Source organism: Rattus norvegicus, chromosome 2, assembly GCF_036323735.1.
Source record: "Rattus norvegicus strain BN/NHsdMcwi chromosome 2, GRCr8, whole genome shotgun sequence".
In the NCBI taxonomy this organism is placed as follows: domain Eukaryota; kingdom Metazoa; phylum Chordata; class Mammalia; order Rodentia; family Muridae; genus Rattus; species Rattus norvegicus.
In genome coordinates this window covers 15,452,112-15,461,901 of record NC_086020.1, presented here as the reverse complement: position 1 = coordinate 15,461,901, position 9,790 = coordinate 15,452,112, and the positions used below count along the sequence as shown (strand labels likewise).

At 38.0% G+C, this 9,790-nt stretch overlaps 1 pseudogene; it reads right to left on the bottom strand.

The window, feature by feature from the left end:
• Positions 1-5,684: 5,684 nt before the first annotated feature.
• On the bottom strand, positions 5,685-5,779 carry LOC120101191 (U6 spliceosomal RNA; annotated as a pseudogene).
• Between the last annotated feature and the right edge of the window lie 4,011 nt (positions 5,780-9,790).

Sequence of the window (9,790 nt, the reverse complement as noted above, 5' to 3'; positions counted from 1 at the left end):
GTACACTTTTCATTCTTCATCTTAAGACTTCAATGTCGCTCTGTGTTCCTTCTACAAAATCACTAGCACCTTGTTAAAAACTATGTAGCAAATATTCAAAGATAGTCTGGCTTGGAACAATTTCATATCACACCAGAATGAAAAACAAACGAGTCCTTGTACCAAGGTATATTGGTAATCCCTGGATATAAATGACATTAAAAGGAACGCCTTTAGTGAGAAGGCAAGCCCATTGAACTCTCAAGGTTGGCTGTATAGTTTCCTTCAGCGTTAATGGCACTTGTGTTCACACTGTTGAGAAAACAGACATCTGTTATTTATTGCTCTCAGTATCGAATTCTTTATACCAATACAATTTAAAATGTTTTTCATTATTTTAGTTTGACATAAATTTTAAGTGGATGTTCCTTTGTGGCCTAAATCAGCTTATAGCTAATGTTTTTTTAACAGGAGTAGATACAACTTATGCATTAAAAAGTCTTTTGGTGAACTTAACAGTGAAGAAGGTCCACTGTAAACAATGAATTGTCTTTCTGAGAACCATGAAGATTTGATTGTTTATAGTCTGAGAAAAATGAACAGGCACAGTCTGTGATTGTTTTATTAACTGACTTTACCCTTCTTACTTATATTTTGGAATATCTAGATAATTTATCTTTAGATCATTTCAACCCATGCTAACATCCAAAAGAAAGTGTCTAGTAAATATAGACACAGTACATGTGGCCATATGGTAGCTTAGAATAGTCTTGCTCTATTTCTTGGCCATGAAGTAGTTGAAATGGGAGCCATTAGAGACTTTCCAGTAGGAACAACTTTTGTAGTTTATTACTTGCCTTGATCTTACAGTCATAGATTCTGACTTACATGCCTATTCCCTCTCTTCCTCTCTCTGTTTTTCCTTCACTCTTATAAGATTATATTTACCATTGTGGGCAGGCACTATTTATTTTTCTACTCCTGTTCTATTCATAAATTTCTGGCCTATCCCTATATCCTGAAGTTTATCTCCAACATTTTGTTTGGTACCATCAACCAAAAAGAAAATGATGTTATGAAGTATATAGAAAAATGGATGAAACTGGAAAACGCTATATTCAGTGAGGTGACGCAGGCTCAGGAAAAACAAATACCATATGTTCTCTCTAGTGTTCAGATTCTAATCTCCTCCTGTTAAATATGTGCACCTAGGTGGGAGTGGATGTGGATAAAGACCACGAAACTAGGAATTAGTGGGGAAGCTGGAAAGTAGAGGATTTAAGCTCTGAGAACAACAGCAGAACAAAGTAGAAGGGGAGATACTGTGAATGGCAGTGTACAGTGAGGAAAAGCAGAACATAGAGCAGGAGGTCAAGGTGCTAAGAGTCAATCAAAATGAAAATTCTATAAGTGAGTATATAACACTCGGATAAATAGAAGCCTATTACTTTATTAGTTTATAACATAAAATAAAATATATTTTAAAATAAATATTGTGCTATTTCTACTGTTGCAGCTGTACTATTAGGATCTTCTATATGAATTCTTAAAGTGAAATCATACAAATGCAAAGAAAATGTTGTAATATGAGATAAACTATTAATTATGTGAAGAATGCTTTCACTCTGCAGGTGATATCCCCAAAGGTAGCTTTGTCCTCCATCACACTGACATTTGACCATCTTATAAATACCTACAAATAAGACAGGAAATGTGGAAAACAAAACAAAACCCCCCAAAATTTTCAGTTTAATGGATGCATGTTTTAAGACAATATTAATTTGCCATGGTGTAAGCTGAGATTTAAGGATAATTCTCTCTCTTTTTTTTTATAAAATACTACCAGGCTTCAATCAATAGTGTGGATGAGTACAATAAGCAATTCATGGTCTGGGAAGGCTGCTTAGCACTTGGGGTACTTGCTGCTCTTTCCGAGGCCCTGGCTTCAGTTACCTGCACCTACACAGAGCTAACAACCATCTCCTACTTCAGGATCAGAAGATCTGATACTCTCTGCAGGTACTGTGTAGTGGTACATACAGGTGAAAATCACCCATACATGCTTTCAAAAGTTATCTGTGGTGCTTTTTTGTGTCTACATGCATCCAAACAACTTGTATATAGAAAACATTATCGAGGAAGAAGAAATTAAACTGTCTGGCATGTTGTCTTTTTCAGTATCCATGTGCTTAATCCCATCAGGAGAGACAACAGCTACCAGCCCTGTGATCCATGAGTCAGGGAACAGAGGGGTGGGCTAATTCTCCAATATAAGATAGACTTTAAGACAGCAAGGCCCTATGAGCTTTCTTTGTTACAAGATTGGCCTTGATAGACCAGCTTGGTCTTACAGGCACCCAGCTATAGTCCTGTCTTTGTTCTCTAATTGTTTGCAGTTTCTTAACCCTAGCATTGCGCCTTTACGCTCACAGTTTGATTTATCATTGCAAAATAATTATGCTTCAAAAATGGATTGCTACATTTACACATTTCATACAGATTTTCCACGATAGCTGTGAAGGGCAAGTCTTAAAAACCTTAATTTTCCTAAGTTGTTTATGCCTGAATTGAATGACTTACTTGCACAAAAATGATACTAGATTTTTCAGATGGGCTCTTGGCTTATCTCTTTTACTCCCTAATAAATCTTTCTAGATGACATTTGACTTGGGGTGAAAACTGCATTAAACTAATTATTTTCGTTTATCAGCCTGTGGTAAAATTTTATTCATTGTAAGTAAAGTCTCGGGGTAGTGTCTAGGAGTCACGAGCATACTATAGGAAACAGTATCTGGACTGAACAGAAGATAAAAGAGTTTTGAATTTAACATTTCTGAGTTGCTCAATCCCAAAATATAGTTTTCCTTTCCTCCCTCTCTCCTTTCTTCTATCTCTCCTTCCTTTCCTCCCTCTCTCCTTTCTTCTATCCCTCCTTCGTTCCTTCTTTTCTTCTTAACTTCCCTTCATCTTCCCTTCTTTTTTCCTTTCTTCCTTCCTTTCTGCCTCTATTTCTTAATTTTGTCTTTTTTTCCTGTTTTCCCCCATTTCTTTCTTCCTTTATTTCTGACCATCTGTAAGGTACAGTTACTGAACATAGCATCTAAGTGATTCATTCATCTTCCTTTTATGGTATCTGGCTAATTTTCAGATATGGCAAGATCAGTAAAATGAAGGGTGACTACAGATCAGAATGTATTTTAAATTTTCTAAAAAGGTAGAATAAGTAGTTTTGAATGATTTCAGCAAAAATAAAGTAATACACTCTAGAGAATATAGTCTTATATTAGTTAAATGTCACATGCTACATCATAAATACATATAATTTTTGAGTGTCCATTAAAAATTAAAGATTACTAAGACTTGAGGTAAGTGAAAATAGAAATCTGTAACTGGACATGATTATGTGTCATTGTAGTGTCTTTGCTCTTATGATATATATTTATTTTGACCAATCATTCAAGGCTTTCATTGTGCTATTTATATTGATTTATACAAATAGAAAATATATTAATTTAAAACATTTATTCATTGTTCAACTTTTGTAAAAGATGTTATGTAGCTCTTTGATTCAGTAACATATCTAAGTTATAAATCACTCTGTTGCTTAATGAATAGATGACAGAAAGGTTTACTAAAACATCTTCCATTGATTTTCAACTTAAGTTATTTCATATTTTATTTTGGATGGTCTCCAAATACAAATTCATTTGCAAGTTCTGTTTTGTAAAACAATTTAATCGTGACATTTATACTTTATTCAAAGTCCAATTAAGCTCATTCTACAATATGTCAAGAAGAAATCACATTGACATGACAAATACAAATTCTGCTGAAGATGCGTAGAGTCTGTCCTTAAAAGAAATGCTACTAGCAAGTGAGAACTGATGAGAAATTTCTCTGGATTAAAAACACAAACAAACAAAAATTATGGGATTTGTGACTGTTGTGTATAATCCCAACCGTTTAATGTAACATTACGACATGTGACACATCAAAAAGACATACTTATGTATAACTTCATCACAATAAATATACAAGATTATAAACAGAAGTAGGTACATACCAACCAGACAAAGGGAGAGGTTTTTTTTATACATATGCAGACTTATGTAGTATAATTTGGCTCAAAATCTTAAAAAGAGAGAGGGAGAAAGAAAGAAAGCCTCATTGTAATTTTAGTTTGCTGATCACAGTTCTAACTGTAGACTGGTAGAAGGGTGTGGTGCCTGAGGGTGGATAACATCTGTGGTTGCCTTACCGCAGGGGGCAGGGACCAAGGAGAGAAGGATAGTGCAGAGACACTGGAAGCTAGCCAGCTGAGGCCATTAATTAAGTTGAATGACTACATAGCATAACTTTTGAGGTACAAAGTGCTTCAAGCTTCTGGGAAATGAAGACTTCAAGATAAAACCTTTTTCAGCTTTTTCAATCAACTTTTCAAATATTTCCAGTTCTGGGCACTCAATGCTATACATATGAAAGAGGACATTGTTTTCTGAAAATAAAAAATTTGGGCTTAGAGTTAGTACAGAGCAAAGACCATAGAAGGTATAGCTTAAAATGGTGGAGAGAAGAGAAATGCTAGAAGTCAATGTCTGATCCTCATAGGTTGAGTAGCTATGATAATGTAAGAAGGGGAGAGAATTTGTCGTGACCCTGCAGCACTGTCTCGGTCTGAAATGAAAATATATCATCTCACATGGAATAAACTACTTGCCAATGATTACCTTTGCATCACAGTTTATGACTAGAGATGCTCTCTATATAGACACACTAACTACGTAGTCACAGCATCAATAACTACAAAACTGTATCCAGCATTGCAGCTACAACGATGCCAGATACTTGAAATGAGTTAAACTGTAAAAGTCAAAGACCCTTCACTTCAACCATGGAAAACATCGAAAGAAAGGTACCTCGGGATAGAATTACTGGGTATGCTCTAATGCTTGCTTTTAAGTTGTCAAAATTAAAAACTTACCAGGTAGCTCTTTTTAATGGTGTCCAGGTGTCTTTTAATTTGATTGGTTGTATAATGGGAAGTTCTTTGTGAATACATACCCATTTACTGAGTCATCAAATTTGCTTTCAGACAAGCACCTGGCCTGCATGGGTGCCACTGGGTCTTCTGTGCTTCGGTGGCTGTTACTTTGATTTTTTTTTTTTTTTGTGGGACTCCTAACAGTGGAACGGGTATATCTCCAACTCTTTGCCTGATTTTGGGATTATTTACCTTCTATTGGGTTGCCTTGTCCAGCCTCAACGAGGGCCTTTGCATTATCTTATTGTATCTTTATTTTTTATTTTTTAATGTTTTTGTCTTGTTTGATTGTTATCTCTTGGAGGACTACTCAATTCTGAGGGAATACAGAGGTGAGGAGAAGTTGAGGAGTAGAGCAGGGAAGTGGAGAGATATATTTTATGACAGAAAAATGTATTTTCAACAACAACAACAACAACAACAGAATATTACAAATGGAAGTATGTTCTAGTGTTTTTGTGTTAAAATACTTTTTCTTTTAAAGATTTATTTATTATTTATTTCATGTATGTAAGTATACTGTCCTGTCTTCAGACACACCAGAAGAGGGCATCAGATCTCATTACAGATGGTTGTGAGCCACCATGTGGTTGCTGGGAATTGAACTCAGGACCTCTGGAAGAGCAGTTAGTGCTCTTAACCGCTGAGCCATCTCTCCAGCCCCCAAAATATGGAACGCTTCACGAATTTGTGTGCGATCCTTGTGCAGTCGCCATACTAATCTCTGTATCGTTCTAATTTTAGTATATGTGCGAGCACATAAAATACTTGATGAGTGTGTAGTTCTATTACAGTAGTGAAGGAATCTTAAGGTGAATTAAAGAGAAAAGATTTAGCTACTGACAAAGGGCTTAGAGCTTGGTGAAGATGGGCCTTGTTTCCAAAAACAAGGGAACTGTGATGCGGGGAAACTGAGAAGATTCCCTGGGGGGTGGGGAGGGGTAAAGGAAATGAAGAAACGGAGACTTCAAAGACTGTCCTTTTGTATACAAAAGCCTCTTAGCTCTTAGTCATGGATTTTGACTATGTATGTGATATGCTTTAATCAACCCTCTGGCAAGAACCAAGAGATTGATTCAGAGTTTCAAACTTTAAAGAACTCATTCTCTTGAAGAGAAATAAACAATTGTGTGAAAATTCGATAAATAGGACAGGAGGATCACACACTAAATAACAATTTATCTTTTTATGGTTTTGAAGATAGTGGGTGTGGCTCCAAGAAAGGATAAAATAGAAGACAGCACCGTTGCTCTCTAGATGAGAAGAGGCCGAGAGATGCAGGCAGAGTCCATGAAGTTAGGAGTCAACAGATATAAAGGCTGGCATGCTGAGGGTGATGTCTTTCCTTTCTGAGGAGATTCACCTTAGCCCTAAAGGTAAGGGGAAATAGTGTTTTAAACTTGAGGGCCATGGTCATAATTTTGTTTCAAAAGCATGGCTGCAACATTGTAGAAGAGAGGTGGTGGACAGTGACAAGATCCTTTTAGAAGAGTGTGTAAGGTATGTATGGACAAGAATTCAAAAAGAACTGAAGGAGCTGAAGGGGTTTGCAACCCCATAAGATAAACAACAATATCAACCAACCAGACTCCTCCAGACCCCCAGGGACTAAACCACCATCATAAGAGGGCACAGGGATGAATCTATGGCTCCAGCTGCATATGTAGCAGGGGTTGTCGGGCATCAGTGGGAGGAGAGGCTCTTGGATGGGTCCTGTCAAGGCTTAATTCCCTACTGGGTGGGTGGATGGGGGAGCACCCTCAGAGAAGCAAGGGTTTCTGGAGGGGAAACTGGGAAAGGGGATAACATTTGAAATGTAATTAAAAATTATCCAATAAAAATAGTCAAAAAAGGAGTAAAAAGTTGACACAGGCAGTATGATGAAAGAGTGAAAGGTTTAACCACTGTTCGTAGAGTTAAAAAGCAGAGATTAGAGAAATTTCAAAATTTTAGGCTAACTTGGATGTTCAAACATTAAATGATTCTTAGGTATATACATCCTCTTCCATGCTCTGTTGTGAGGTAATATTTGAGGACATTTTGAGATTTTGAGACAGTTGGAGGAATTTATTTTGTTCATTTAGAGGTGATGGTGTCAAAAAATAAAGAGGTCCCCCATTTCTTTAACTCTGTGCATACACTACCATATACATGGTGGTATTAATGACTTTTCTGCCTGGGGAAAATACATTCTTCTTGTTAAGGATTTTATACATAATTCTTTCACAGGCATGCACTGTGGACACTAAGGAGAATGTGATTTCAGACAGAGGGAAAGTAGTAGACATGACCTATGGCTGGAAATCCTTTGGGTATGTTTTAGATTTAATTGTGTAATGACAGATGAAAAAAGTAGTCACAAGTCTGGGGAAGGAGAAGGAAGAGAAAGCAAAAACAGCTATTAGGAGTGGGGTAGGGGATGTGGTAACTAATTTGACATTCATTTATTTTTATTTTTATTTTTGTAGGAAAGCAATATGTTCCAACCCTAGTTATAGGTATAGCCTCAACTTTATAGAGAGGATTTAGGAAGAATTCACAAATAAGTCATTTTCATTTTTTTTCATTTTTTTAACACTTCAACTAGCCATTAGTTTTACTATAACATCTACACTGTGAGATTGTCTGGTTACATCTAATTTCTGTTTTTCTTTTCTTATTTTTTTGAAATTTTTATTGGATATTTTATTTATTTACATTTCAAATGTTATCCCCTTTCCCAGTTTCCCCTCCACAAACACCCTATCCCACCCCATCTTCCCCTGCTTCTATGAGGGTGCTCCCCTTCCTATCTACCCACCACCCACCCACTCCCACCTCACTGCCGTGGAATTCCCTTACACTGGGGCATCAAGTGTTCACAGGACTAAGGGTCTCTCTTCCCACTAATGCCAGATAAGGTCATCCACTCCTACATGTGCAGCTGGAGTCATGGGTCCCTCCATGTGTACTCTTTGGTTGGTGGTTTAGTCCCTGTGAGCTCTGGGGTGTCTGGTTGGTTGATATTGTTGTTCTTCCTGTGGGGTTGCAAATCCCTTCAGCTCCTTCACTCCTTTCCCTAAATCTTCACTTGGAATTCCCATGTTCAGTTCAATGGTTGCTGCAAGCAGCCACAACTGTGTTTGTCAGGCCCTGTCAGAGCCTCACAGGAGACAGCTATATCAGGTTCCTGTCAACAACTACTTCTTTGCATCCACAATAGTGTCTGGGTTTGGTGTCTGTATATGGGATAGATCCCCAGGTGGGACAGTATCTGGATGACCTTTCCTTCAGACTCTGCTCCACACTTTGTCCCCATATTTTCTTTAGACAGGAATAATTCTGTGTTAAAAATTTGAAGATGAGTGGGTGGCCCCATCCCTTAACCCAGGACCATGCCTAACCTCTGGATATGGTCTCTACAGATTCTCCCTCTCCTTTGTTGGGCATTTCATTTAATCTCATCTCCTTTGGTTGCTGGAAGCCTCTTGCTTTCCTGGTATCTGGAACTTTCTGGTGGCTAACCCCAGTTTCCTATCCCCTACTGTTATACACCTCTGTTCAGTTTCCTGACTCTCTGCACTTGATCTTAGCCAAAAGGCCGAGAAGCGATTTCCTGACTCTCTGTATATCATCCTCATCTACTCCAAATCCTGATACTCCCCCCTTCTCCTCCCCCTCCCCTCTTCCTCCCAAGTCCCTCTACCCTCGACTTCCTGTGAGTACTTTGTTCCCCCTCCTAAGGACTGAAGCACCAAACTTTGTTCTTCCTTCTGCTTGAGTTTCTTATGGTCTGAGAGTTGTATCATGGGTGGTCCAAGCTTTTGCCCAATATCCACTTATCAGTACAAATATACCATGTGTGTTATTTTGTGACTGGCTTACCTCACTCAGGATGATATTTTCTAGTTACGTCCATTTACCTACAAATTTGGGGTATATGCATAGGAGTGGTATAACTAGGTCCTCAGGTCCAATTTTCTGAGGACTTGCCAGACTGATTTCCAGAGTGTTTGTACCAGCTTATAATCCTACCAAAAATGGAGGAGCGTTCCTCTTTCTCCACATCCTTCCAAGCATCTGCTGTCACCTGGAAATTTTCAAAAAGTATTTTCCAACACAATGACTTCAAAGTCACTAAGTAATTAAAGAAAAAACAGAGTCATTTGTGAAAGGTGGAAGAGCTATGGCTATTCTGTGAACAAGAAATATTTTCCCCAGTGGAGGAGTTAGGGGAAGGGCTTAAGGAGCTGAAGGGGTTTGTAACCCCATAGGATGAACAAAAGTATGAACCAACCAAATACTCCAGAATCCCCAGGGACTTAACCACCAACCAAAGAATACATATGGATGGACCCATGGCTCCAGCTGCATATGTAACAGAGGATGGCCTTATTTGGCATCAGTAGGAGGGGAGGCCATTGGTCTTGTGAAGGCTTGATGCCCCAGCATAGGGAATGCTAGAAATGTGAGGTGGGAGTGGGTGAGTGGGTGGGAGAGCACCCTCAAGAAGTAGGGAGGAGGGGTGAGATAGCAGGCTTACAGAAGAGAAACCAGTAAGGGGGATAACATTTGAAATGTAAATAAAATAACCAATAAAAAGTTTAAAAAAGAAATATTGTATTTTAAACACTAACAGAAATATGGTTAAAATCATTACTCCAGGGGATATGTATAGAAATAAAGTATTGTGTGATTCATTAGAGTTTAACTGGTACAGATATGTGGAAAGCCCCACAACTCTTAAATTTGTTGCTAGTATTTGATTATCGCAATGAGGCATGAATAGGT